At 47.4% G+C, this 13541-nt stretch overlaps 1 protein-coding gene across 3 annotated transcripts in view; it reads right to left on the bottom strand.

Moving 5' to 3' along the window:
- Window positions 1-13541, bottom strand: part of USP24 (ubiquitin specific peptidase 24) — a 132965-nt gene that overhangs the window by 99262 nt on the left and 20162 nt on the right. The gene's annotated exons all lie outside the window — the stretch shown is intronic.

Raw genomic sequence — 13541 nt, 5'->3', positions numbered from 1 at the left:
TCCCACAGCAGCTATAACCCCAAGAGCCTGCATTCCCATTTCTTTTTTTTTTTTTTTGCTTTTTGGGTCACACCTGGCGATGCACAGGGGTTACTCCTGGCTCTGCACTCAGGAATTACTCCTGGCGGTGCTCAGGGGATGCTGGGAATCGAACCCGGGTCAACCGCGTGCAAGGCAAACACCCTACCCGCTGTGCTATCACTGCACTCCCATTTCTTTCTCTGCCAGTGCCTCTCATCCCAGTGCAGCAAACACTACACCCCCTCTCCTCATGAATGCCACCCCTCTCCTCACAAACGCCACCCCTCTCTTCATGAATGCCACTCTCCTCACAAACGCCACCCCTCTCTTCATGAACGCCACTCTCCTCACGAACGCCACCCCTCTCCTTATGAACGCCACCCCTCTCCTCACTGTGGCGCACCCCTGCGCTCTAGCACAGCAGAAGGCGGGAAGCCCTTCTCCCCTCTCTCCCCTGAGCGCACCTGCAGGCCTGGCAGGCCCTCTGCAGAAAGGCCCCCGGCCCCCTCAGTCATACCCCCTGCACAGCTGCCCCCACTTTTAAACTTCAGACACTCTCTGCTGCCCTGAGCGTCTCTCCAGAGCACCGCTCAGAGACACAATTTTCACTTGTTCCTAATTTGTGCCTGCTCACAGGACCAAGCGCCACAAGGGCACGGGCCCTGCCTGTTTTGAGTGTATCTCTTTAGCTCCAGAACCCGGGACCTAACCCCAGCAGCTGTTTAATACACCCTGCTAAATGGACGAAGCATTCCTGCAAGTAAGGCTTCCTGTGCCTCTGGCGACAGCCCCAGACGCCAGCAGATTTCACCATGCTAACTTGGACTAAACAAACGAAGCCCCTTCCCTACGCGGCCTACTTCCCTCCCGACTCTAGTTTCTCAGACATTTTAAACCATCCTGCAACTCACTTCATAACTTAGTAACTGTAAAATACAATCCCTCGGTGAAACAGAAATCATCTTTGGCTTCAATGAAAGAAAAACACCATGAAACAGAAATGATGAGAAAGAGAGGGGGGAGAGGGAGACAGAGAAAGAAGGAGATGGGGGGGGGAGAGAGGGGGAAGAGGGAGAGGGACAGAGAGGGGGGGGGAGAGGGAGAAAGTGGGGAGAGACTGTGCAGGGTCCAAAAACTAGCGCTGCGGTGAAATTGGAGTTTCTCGACCTGTCTGACACGGTCCTCTTCTGACCTTGAGTCCTTCCTCTTCCCCACCCCGTCCTACCAGTTGGCCTGAGTCATAGGCTGTGGCCTCACATTTACATGATTTTTACCTGTGACCTCCTTGGAATATGGGGGGGGGGGGAGCATAGGAGCCATCCAGGCTCAGAGGCCCTGCCTTGATGTCTATGGTCCCAAGTTCAAATCTCCAGTGCCCCACATGGACTAAGGACTGTCATGGTCTGGGTACCACAGCGATTCTGCTACAATGCAGTCAGGTGTGTCTGAGCACCTCAAGGAGGAGTAAAACCTCCAGTGAGCACCACAACAAAACAGGCATGTGGGCGCCACAGCTAGCAGTGAGCGTGTGTGAGCACTGTGAGCATGTGTGAGCGCTGACAGTGCTAGCCCCAGAGAACATGTGTGAGGGCACCACAACAAAGGGAGGGCAAATCTTGGGAGCGCCACACCAGGCGTGCGTCATACCAGCGGCAAAGCAAAGGGAAGGGAGAGTGAGGGAGGGAACGGTGACTCAGAGCCCCAAGGATGACTGTGAATTTCATGTCAGTGTATCCAAAACACACCCACAGGACACTTTCTTCAGGGCCCATGGCTACAGCAGGATTGAGGTAAGACAAAAATAAGGATGATGCGAAACACGGAGCTGGGGACAGAAGACAATGCTACTGAGGCGGGTCACTGTCACTAGGGGACCAAGCTTAGGCTCATAATGCTGGGGAAGACTCAGTTTTCATTCGACTTTTTACCATTTTTATTGAGAGATTCTATTTTAGAAGTATACTTCTCACATAATTCATAAACTATTGTAAGCCAATTTTACTTAAAGATGAGGCAGCCTAATAGCAAGGATTTAAGGATACTCTCATAACTGTACGTGCAAACTATTTCTGGGGGGAGCAGGGGCACCCTGGCGGTGCTGGGGGTGACCCCTGGTTCTACTCAGGAATCACCCCTGGCAGTGCTCGGGGGACCATATGGGATGCTGGGGACCAAACCCAGGTTGGCTGGATGTAAAGCAATGCCCCACCATCTGTAGTATTGCTCTGGCCCAGTGAAAACACAAAAATCTAAACGGAGAATCACAGAAGAATTACATTACACAAAACTAACATTCAGTTGGATGATGGGGAGACTCAGTCCTGCAAAACACCTGTCACTAACTCTCCCGAAGCGAGCTGCCCGGTGCGCATCTGCAGTCGCCACGCCTGAGCTGCCCAGAGCGTGCGGCCCTGCCCTGGCACACGGGGGCAGAGCCTGTGCCCTCCGCCCTCTCCCAGAGACGGCCCGTCAGAGCTCCTGTGCTCACCCAACACCCGCACTTCCTGCCTCCAGCAGGGTGAGGGGAAAAGTCTGGCCCCCCGGCCCCCGGAAGTCAGAACGGTGGGGGTGGGGGGCAGCAGAGAGCCTGCACAGGGGTGAGGCGCTTGCCCTGTGTGCGGCGGAGCCTGGTTCAGCGCCCTAGAAGCGACGCTCGAGCAGAGCCAGAAATGATCCTTGAGCAAGCGGGGTGTGGCCCTCCCGGAGGAGGGACGGTCACTGTCCTCCATCAGGACAGGGCGGCTCTGGCCGCCTCCTACATGATGAGCACAGAGCAGGCAGCACCAGCTGAACCGAGTCCTGAGGACCAGAGGCGCAGGGATCCAACCCCACCAGCACCCCCCCCTCACAGGGCCAGACAGAGGGTCCAGAGAGCCCCGCGCTCAGAGCAGCGAGCGGGCAGCAGGGTGCGGCTCAGATCTGGAGACAAGGCGGGGTTGGGGGTTTTGCTGGTGGGAAAGTGTGGGCTTGGGCCACACCTGCTGATGCTCGGGGCTACCTTCTGGCTCTGTGTTCAGGGATTAATCCTGGTGGGGGCTCAGGGGGCCATAGGAGGTGCCAGGAGTGAGTGCGGGTTGACCGTGTGCCAGGCAAGTGCCTTACCCGCTGCACTCTTTCTGCCGAGTCAGGCATTTTTATTGCATCTTACTTTTTGGCTTCAGAATTGCCAAAAATGGATTTGACTGGATCAATGCTAGTATCCTGATTTTGATAAATTACTAAAATCACATACCAGAATGTCACACCACAGGAGAATGGCCTGTAGTTTAGGGAACACTCAAAGGTATAGTGGCATTTGGTCTGGAGCCAGGAAGTTAGCATAGGGAGAAAAAATGACATAAAACTGGACATTTTAATACCTTGTTTATAGACAGAACTAAGCAAAAGGTCAACAGGCAACAAAATAGACAAAACACAATAACTATACCCCAGACACTTACAGAACGTTCAGTAACAGCAAAGTATATAGAACCTCACATGCACATAAAACAAGACAGCAAATAAAACAGCCTGAATAAACAAATGTGAAATCTTTAAAGTGGTACTAAGTATACTCTCTGATCACAATGGAATATAATTAGAAACCCAAGAGCTGATGAAATCCGAGAAATTCAAGAATAGGTGAAAATTAAACATCACCAATGTGTCAAAAAATCAAAATTAAAAAAAGAAACCGAATTAAAGCTGAAATATAACTTTTGAGATAGTTATTAGGAGGAATTTTTTTTTCTTTAGTATCTCATCTATACCCAACCTAGAAAACTAGAAAAAAGAACAAATTACACCTAAAGAAAGCAGAACAAATGAAATGATAAGATTTGATCTGACAAAAATGAAACGGAAAACGAAAAACTAGACAGAAAGCCAGTGTCGGGACCACAGTCCCGGCACAATCAAGCCGGGTTCAGTCCCCGGCTTCCCATAAGGTCTCCTGAGCCCTGCCAGGAGTGATCCCTGAGCACCAAGAGCAGGAGTAAGCCCTGAGCACAGAACCAGGAGTAACCCCTGAGCATTCCAGGGTGTGGCCCAAAATAACAATGACAATGGCAGCAACAAAAACAACAGAGCAAAAAGAATTTTGAAAAGACCAATAGTTAGGGCCAGTCAAAGAGAAAAAAAACAAGACTGCAATTTCTAAAATCAGAAAAGGGAATACATTTTTTACAAAAATGAAACATAAGTAACAGTACTGATAATTCCATGCCAACAGATCTGATAACCTATAGGATATGGACAAACTTCTACAAAGATATGTCACTAAAATTAACTCAAGAAGACACAAACATATGTATAAATTCATATCCAGTAAAGAGGATGCTACTTAACCGAAGCTTCCCATAAAGCACGTTCAGAAGTAAATGGAGCAGTGATGAGTAGACTCAACATTTACAAATGTGGGCCAGAACAACAGCACAGCGGGTAGGGCACTTGCCGTGCACACGATGGACCTCGGTTGGATCCCCGGCATCCATACTGTCTCCTGAGCCTGCCAGGAGTGGTTCCTGAGATCACAGTCAGGAGTGACCCCAAGTATCACCAGGTGTGGTCCCAAAACAAATGATCATCCTCTCATCCTTCACGTTCTTAAACAAACCAAAGCAAAAAAAAAAAAAACAGCAGAGAAGGGAACCCAAGTTCATCAACCCAATGAACCCAAGTTCATTTGTAGGTGAGTTCATCAACTCACCTACAAAGCCAATATTACGGGGCTATCAACAGCTAGATGCAAGACTCCAACAGGTTATCTGTACACATCAGGCACATATATGCCCATACTATTCACAAGAGCCTGAAGGTGGAAACGACCCACTACCAATGAAAGGATGAAAGGCCAGATAAAATGCGTGACATAGAGCGAACATTACTCAGCTTCCAGGGAAGGAAATGACACAGGCTACAACATGAATGAACTTTGAAGGCACTATATACTAAGTGAAACTAATCAGGCATAAAAGGATAAATTCTGTAGGGCTGGGTTAGGAATGTGGCTCAGTGGCAGAGTACACGCCTCTGGCTACTGAGGTCGAGGGCAAGAGCGATGAAGGAACTGCTGATTCACGGGTAAAGGGCTTCCGTGGGGAAGATTTAACATTCTGGCTATGGATGCAGTGATGGGCACAGGACAGTAACAATGCACTAAATGCCTCAGAACTTTATACTAAAAAATGAGTTAGGGGCTGGAGAGATAGCACAGCGGGTAGGGCGTTTGCCTTGCACGCGGCCGACCCGGGTTCAAATCCCAGCATCCCATATGGTCCCCTGAGCATGGCCAGGGGTGATTCCTGAGTGCAGAGCCAGGAGTAACCCCTGTGCATCGCCAGGTGTGACCCAAAAAGCAAAAAAAAAAAAAAAAAAAAAAAAAAAGAGTTAATGACTAATTTGGAAAGGCCAGAAAGATACCATCTTGTACTATCATGGGTTATGATGCAAGCCTTGCATGTAAGTGAACTAGTTTGACCCCTGAGACCACACGGCCCCCTGACTCACCACGTGTACCCCTAGAGGACCCGAGCACCTGGACTATCCTCAGTGCCACACGACACGAGCAGCACTACACACAGGCCAGGCCATCACCATCTGACCTGGAATCACCAGAAAGGACCCCAGGGCCCCCTGAGCGCCAGCGGGAAGCAGCCCCCCAAAGACTAACTTTATGTTAATTATAACTTGGTATTAAAAATGGACAAAGACAGTGCAAGGAGAAATAACTGCAGACCACCAGTTCTACGAACACTGATATAAAACAAACCAAACTTAACAACATATAAAAAGAATTATATATCATGGGACTGGAGTGATAGTACAGTGGGTAGGGTGCTTGCCTTGCAGGCGGCCAACCTGGGTTTGAGCCCCCTTATCCCATATGGTCCCCCAAGCACTGCTAAGAATTTTTTTTTTTAAATTTATTTATTTTTAATTAGAGAATCACCGTGAGGGTACAGTTAGAGATTTATACACTTTTGTGCTTATACTTCCCTCATACAAAGTTTGGAACCCATCCCTTCACCAGTGCCCATTCTCCACCACCCGTAAACCCAGTGTCCCTCCCACCCTCCCCAATCCCATCTCCCCCCCACCCCACCCTGCCACTGTGGCAAGGCATTCCCTTCTGTTTTCTCTCTCTAATTAGCTGTTGTGGTTTGCAATAAAGGTGTTGAGTGGCCGCTGTGCTCAGTCTCTAGCCCTCATTCAGCCCGCAACTCCCTTCCCCCACATGGCCTTCGACTACAATGTAGTTGGTGATCGCTTCTCTGAGTTGACCTTTCCCCGGAACGTGAGGCCAGCCTCGAAGCCATGGAGTCAACCTCCTGGTACTTATTTCTACAGTTCTTGGGTGTTAGTCTCCCACTCTGTTATTCTATATACCATAGATGAGTGCAATCTTTCTATGTCTGTCTCTCTCTTTCTGACTCATTTCACTCAGCATGAAACTTTTCATGCCCATCCACTTGACTACAAAATTCTTGACCTCCTTTTTTCTAACAGCTGCATAGTATTCCATTGTATAGATGTACCAAAGTTTCCTCAACCAGTCATCCGTTCTGGGGCATTCGGGTTTTTTCCAGATTCTGGCTATTGTAAACAGTGCTGCGATGAACATACATGTACTGCTAAGAATTTATTCCCAACTGCAGAGCCAGGAGTAACCACTAAGCATTATTGGGTGTGGCCCAAAAACGTATGGGGGAAAAAAAAAAGAATTATACATCATGACCAAGTATGATTTGCCCCACACATGCAAGGCTGGTTTAACATGTAACATCTACCAATACAACACAGACAGTAGCAGAATAGTGAAAAGACAGTTATTTCAATAGACCTAGAAAAGTATTTCTAAAATCCAACTCATAGATGTTAAAAACCACACACCCACCATCCACACCCACATACACCCCAGATTCTCAACCCAATTAAAGGCATCCACAAACACCACAAAGTGAACATTACACTTAACTGCAAAAGACTCAATGCGCTTCTCTAAATTCAGGAACTAGACAAAGACAACAGTTCACTGCTTCCCTTGAACACTGTACAAGAATGTCCAGCCAAGGGAATCCACCACAGTAAAAGAGGAGGTATCCATTAAGAGCGTGACAGTCAAGGACAACTATTTCTACTCATGACATGACCTTGTCCACAGCACGTTTTGGGAAACCACCCCAAATACTGGAACTAATGGAGTTTAGAAGTCATGGAATGCAGTCTATTATATATTCTAATGTATGAAAATTGTGTGTTTCTGAAAACTATCAATGAACAGTCATAAAATAATCCCACTTACAATGACATTTAAAAGAAGCACAAGACTTGACAGAGAAAATTAAAGCATTACTGAAAGATCACTGTGGTCAGAGAGACAGTACAGGGATGAAAGCACGTGTCTTGCATATGGCCAACCCCAGTTTGGCCCCAAGGCTCACCAGGAGAGACTCCTGAGTTCAGGGTAAGGAGTAGCCCCTGAGCACTACTGGGAATGGCTCAAACACCTTTTTAAAAGCTCCTGTTTGGGGGCTGGGGAAATAGCATAGCAGGTCGGGTGTTTGCCTTGCATGCGATCAACCCAGGTTCAATTCCCATACCTTTAAGGCCCTCTGAGCCCACTCGGAGTGATCCCTGATCCAGCACTGGTATCCTGAGCACTGTCTGGTGTGAGCTTCAAGCACTGAGCCAGGAGCAGCCCGAACACCACCTGGTATAGCTCCCAAACCAAATATACCTGTGCATGTACATAATTCTAGCTTTTCTGACAAACTCCTCCAAACTGTCTAAAGGTGCCTGTTTACTGAGCCAACCCTAGATCCCAATTAGGGTTATCTAAATATCTAAAAAAAAATATCTAGGGGCCGGAGCGATAGCACAGCGGGTAGGGCGTTTGCCTTGCACGCGGCCGACCCGGGTTTGATCCCCGGCATCCCATATGGTCCCCCAAGCACCGCCAGGAGTAATTCCTGAGTGCAAAGCCAGGAGTAACCCCTGAGCATCGCTGGGTGTGACCCAAAAAGCAAAAAAATAAATAAAGTTCTTTGTTAACTCTGATTGTATATCTATAACTGAAGGTGGGATGCTGAAAACTTCTGTTTTTTAAAAAAAAAAATATCTAAAACAAATCCACAGAGAAAGCAGACCTGTAGATGCCAAGAGAATGGGAAGAGGAAGAAGGGACAACTATTCATGATTACAAGGTTTCTTACCGAGGGGATAAAAGTATTCCAAAGGGAGGTTGTATAACTATTTAAGTATGTAAGTAAATGAGAAAAGTGTGTGGCATGCAAATTATATGTCAATAAAATCACTATTTTAAAAGTTTATTTACAAAGATGAACCCAATGATTAAAGTCAATTTCATACTTAAAGAATTTAAGAAGTTGTACCAAATGATCTATAGCAAGGCATTTTTTAGTGAAATAAAAATAGAGATTTATGATGATGAGAGAGTGTTCAAGAGAGAACATGGGCTTCTCCAGAAGAGAAAGAGCCTAGAATGGGGCTACTGAAACTTTTCCCACTTGCAAAAACCCTTTTCACCTAAGAAATACAACCTGGCTGAACGCTGCCAGGAGCATCTTGGATTTGTTACGTGGGTGAATCTGAAGTTAATTTGGGGGCTGCTGAACATTCAGAAAACTTGACTGTTGCCAAGTTTTCCAAGAGCCCCCACATTTAGTTGTCTAACAACTTGTAGGTTTGCAATTCACAGTCTAAAATGCTAGGATCTAGAATAGAAATGACAAATGCCCATTCAGAGTTTTGAAAATGCACTTTGCGGGGCTGGAGCAATAGCACAGCAGGTAGGGTGTTTGCCTTGCACGCGGTCAACCCGGGTTCGATTCCCAGCATCCCATATGGTCCCCTGAGCACCGTCAGGAGTGATTCCTGAGAGCAGAGCCAGGAGTAACCCCTGTGTATCACCAGGTGTGAGACCCTAAAGCAAAAAAAAAAAAAAAAAAGAAAAAAGAAAAAAAAGAAAATGTACTTTGCTATGTTGAGGGGCCACACCAAGGGGAATTCAGGGCTGACACCTGGCCTGTGCTGAGGGGGAACATCTGAGGGTGCATCACATCTAAAGTGATACCCGGGATCAAACTGGGGCCAACCACAAACAAGGCCTGACCTCCCCACCTGCACTGTGCCCTACCCCCTGTATTAGCTCTCCAGGCCCAAGAATAATCCCTCTAGGACCAAGCTGGGAGAAGACCCCACACTGCCTCCTCGTCCGCATCCTTGGCGGCGCACAGACACGGCATGCACACTGGATTAGCCCAGGAGGCAGAGAACTCTGCATTTGAGAAAGATGTTACCAACACAGAGATGGAACTGCTCAAGAGGAAGAAATGATGGCATGAGCCCATATTTAAGTTGGTTTAATACTCTGAGTCATCATTTTGAGTAGAGCCTGTTCTTGGCAAAACTGACAAATTGAGCAAGAGAACACATGCAAAACAGTTTAGAACTGTCCTATTGCAAAACAGCTCCCAACAGACTTACGGCATTGGGCTTTTAATAAGAGCTCTGGAATGTAACATACTACTTTCCCATTAGGTGCCAAATTCACAGGGTACCCACGTGACCATTAATACTCACTGATTACAAACTGAGTGAAACCTCACTACATTCCAGACCAGGTGTTTAGGGGACACAGATAAAGACACGATTCAGGTTTTTAAAGATCAGGACAAGGGCTGGAGCAACAGGACAGCCTTGCACGTGGTGGGGCTCCTGCTTTGCACATGACCGACCCAGGTTTGATTCCTGGCATCTCATATGGTCCCCTGAATCCTGCCAGGAGGGATTCCTGAGTACAGAGCCAGGAGTAATCCCTGAGCAATGCCAGGTGTGGTCCAAAACCAAAACAAAAATAAAGATCAGAATAATGTGAATATAAAGATGTAGGAGCTGTACATACCTGCACAGTGGAAATTAAAATGTACACCACTGAAGAAGCCGAGGGAAACTATTTTATTATTTCACTGTGTGTGTGTGTGTGTGTGTGTGTGTGTGTGTGTGTGTATGGAGTCACATGCATGCTCATGACTTACTCCTGGCTCTGTGCTCAGGATCACTCCTGAAGGGGCTCGAGGACCATATATGGGTGCCAGGGATCGAACCCAGGGCAATCATGTGCAAGGCAAATGTTCTACTCACTGTACTATCTCTATGTACTATCTCTAGTCCCTTATCAAGTACATTATGTAAAACAACCCAATGCTTTCATCTTTTTTGAGCACTTGAGGCAATGTCTAAATTTTATTATGGCATTCCATCTTGTTTCATTTAGAATTTAAGAGTACTCAATTTTTTAAATGTTTGTAGTATTTAATCCAACACTTGTTAGAAATGCCCACACTTTCATCGCTATGGTGGAACGAGCTCAGAGTTTTTCTAAAGGTTTTACAGTGTAATTACTGGTTGTCCTTTTCTTAAAAATCTCCTCTTTGGTGGCAGAGGGAAAGTAGTGGGTAAGGCACTCGCCTTGCAAGCAGCTGGCACTGGTTTGATCTCCGGCACCACATACGGTCCCCCGGGAACCACAGGAGTGATCCCTGAGCTGACCTGCGAGTAAGCTCCGAGTACCTCTGGGCATGTTTTGATGGCAAAGGAGTGGCCCTAGTCACCCCTTTCTCCATGGCTAAGGAGACAGACTCCCCCAGGGAAGGCGAGTTCCTAGAGAAAGGAAGAGGGACCTGAATACCTGCTCCAGGAAAGCGGAAAGGACCAGGGTCTGGAGGAACGAGATCTGACTCCTCAGGGACGACACCTGGACCAACACAGACCCACGGAATCAGGAAACACAGGAGGCTGCGGTCTCGCCCTATTTCCTGCTTGGTGGTGTGGGGAGAGCTAAGGCCCAGCGCCAGGTCTGCATACACGGAACCCAGAGTGGCCCGCGGGCCCAGGGAAGAGCTGCACGGGCCGACGCCCAGCTTCCCGGCTACTGCTCGGCAGGCCCTCGCGCCCAGCTGGCCGTGAGAGTGGGGGTGTTGGCGGACCTGGGAGAAAGGGCCGGGCTCGCCACTGAGGACCACAGAGCACACATGCTGACCGCCTGAGAGGACAAGGAGGCGAGATGCGAGAGGGCGGTGCCTGCGGGTCCCCGGCACTGCCCTGGACCAGTGCTCCTCGCAGCAGGGCTCCCCTCGGCGGAGGCTGCAGGTGTGCCGCCTGGCTCTCCCGGAGCCCAGTTCCCTCTGCCCGCCCTTCTCCACTGGCAGGAGGGGCAGAGTCACGAGAGAGGCCGGAGCCAGAGCTTCAGCTCGGGGCCGGGTGGCACAGGTGGAAGTGAGATCTCACAGGGACTCTTAACTGTTTTCGCCTGAAAAGTGCCTGATACACACAGACTCTTGTGCACCAGGGCACCCAAGAAAAGTTACGGAGGAGCTAAAAACACACTGTGATTTCCAGATTGGCCATTTTAGGACTAAGATCCACAATGCAGGCTATTCCCAAGCATGTGATCTTACTTATGCTTGGAACTGTATCACTGTTATCACTGTCGTCCCGTTGTTCATCGATTTAGTCGAGTTCATCTATTTAGCCAGTAACGTCTCCATTCGTCCCAGCCCCAACATTTTAGCAGCCTCTCCTTACTCGTCTTTCCCAATGATTGGAGGCTCTTTTCAGGGTCAGGGGAATGAGATCTGTTACTGTTACTGTATTTGGCATATCGAATACGCCACAGGGAGCTTGCCAGGCTTTTCCGTGTGGGTGGGATACTCTTGGTAGCTTCCCGGGCTCTCCGAGAGGCATCATTGTCACTGTCACTGTCAACCCGTTGCTCATCGATTTGTTCGAGCGGACACCAGTAACGTCTCTCATTGAGAGACTTACTGTTACTGTTTTTGGCATATCCGATACACATAGGTAGCTTGCCAGGCTCTGCCGCGCGGGCTCGATACTCTCGGTAGCTTGCCGGGCTCTCTGAGAGGGGCAGAGGAATCGAACTCGGGTCGGGCCGTGTGAAAGGCGAACGCCCAACCGCTGTGCTATCGCTCCAGCCCTGTATTATATACATGTATATATATGTAATACATATACATATATATAAAAAATCCATTATGATGATGTGTTGCGTGGCCACACAATCCAGGAATCACTACCCCACCACCGCCACGCTCCAGGCCACTTTCCACACGCTCGGGCCGAGCCTCACTCATGAGTGAACATGCCTGGAACTACAAACCAAAACAAACAGGTTCTGTAACTCCCATTACACTAGGTAAGCAACACAGACTTGTTAGGAATATGAATGGTTGTGGTAAGTTTTCATCTGTTGAGAAAAAGTTTGGAATCAGGCTACCATTTAGTGGCTTGAAAGGACAACTGAGTAGCTTTAACTCAGTAATTTAAGTTTCAGGTAAATGTTGTCACCACACAGTGTAGCAAGAGCTCTTTAGATTTAATGTATAGAATATTTTGACAAAAAACATTTTTCTGCACACCTTTTATATTTACAATAAAATATACACTTATGTCACTATCCAGGCATATGCAGAAACTTGCTGGTTTGAAAAAATGTAGGCAGATAACCAATCTGTATAAATACTTGTATTTAGAATAATAGAAGGTAGTACACAAAACAATACAATTTATTGAACCCTTGCAATTCAGTGCAATTCTACGCAGACCTGAGATTCCTTCATTGTTTGCACTTGATCAATTACTCCAAAAGTACTGTTTTCTGGAAAAAGAAGAGATGGTGGAGAAAGACAGGCAGTTTCCAAGTGACTAAAAGAGCCATCTCCCTTTCAGGTTCCCGTTTCCCTCTGTAGTTCAAAAATGCTGTGTACAAATCAACATGCGCTGGAGCCAGAGACAGAACCGCAGTTAAGACACTTGCCATGCATGTGGTCAATCTGGGTTCGATCCCCAGCATCCTATATGGTCCCCTGAACACTGCCAGGAGTGATTCCTGAGTGAAGAGCCAGGAGTAAGCCAAGTGTGATCCCCAAAACAAAACAAAACAAAAATCAAAATAAAACCCTACAAGGGAGACAGAGACCACATTCACTTAACTCTCAGTAGAAGCTACTGTTCTTGTTCTATTTTATTACTAGTAATTGTGTGTGTGTGTGGTACAAGGCAAGTGTTCTACCACTGAATTATAGCCCCAGATCTTATCATTATTCACTATTACTGTCTTCTTGTGCCTTATTGGTAAGTTGGATTTCATCATAGGTTTGCATGAGGAGGAAAAAGCACAGTGCATGGGATTGGTATCGCCTGGTTTCAGGCCTCCACTGGGGTCTTGGAGCATGTCCTTCTCAAATACAGGGGAAATATCCTATATTCTGTCTCATCTCTCGGTAAATTGCTTTCCTGGAATTATTTTAATTACAGGTTCTAAGTCACAGGTAATTTCCCCACTATTCAATGAAAGCTGCCATTTCTTGTGTTCTCTCTCACAATCGTTGGTACATTCATGGATTTCGAATGTATACAGAAATGAGGTTTCATAAAATGTCCTATGCTCAGGTGACTCCTTATGTAAGGGACTCATCCTTTCATTCATGTTTTGAGTTAGG

This window comes from Sorex araneus, chromosome 5 (assembly GCF_027595985.1).
Source record: "Sorex araneus isolate mSorAra2 chromosome 5, mSorAra2.pri, whole genome shotgun sequence".
Lineage (NCBI taxonomy): Eukaryota > Metazoa > Chordata > Mammalia > Eulipotyphla > Soricidae > Sorex > Sorex araneus.
Note: the sequence above shows the minus strand (reverse complement) of the source record. Positions and strands in the feature narration are given on the sequence as shown.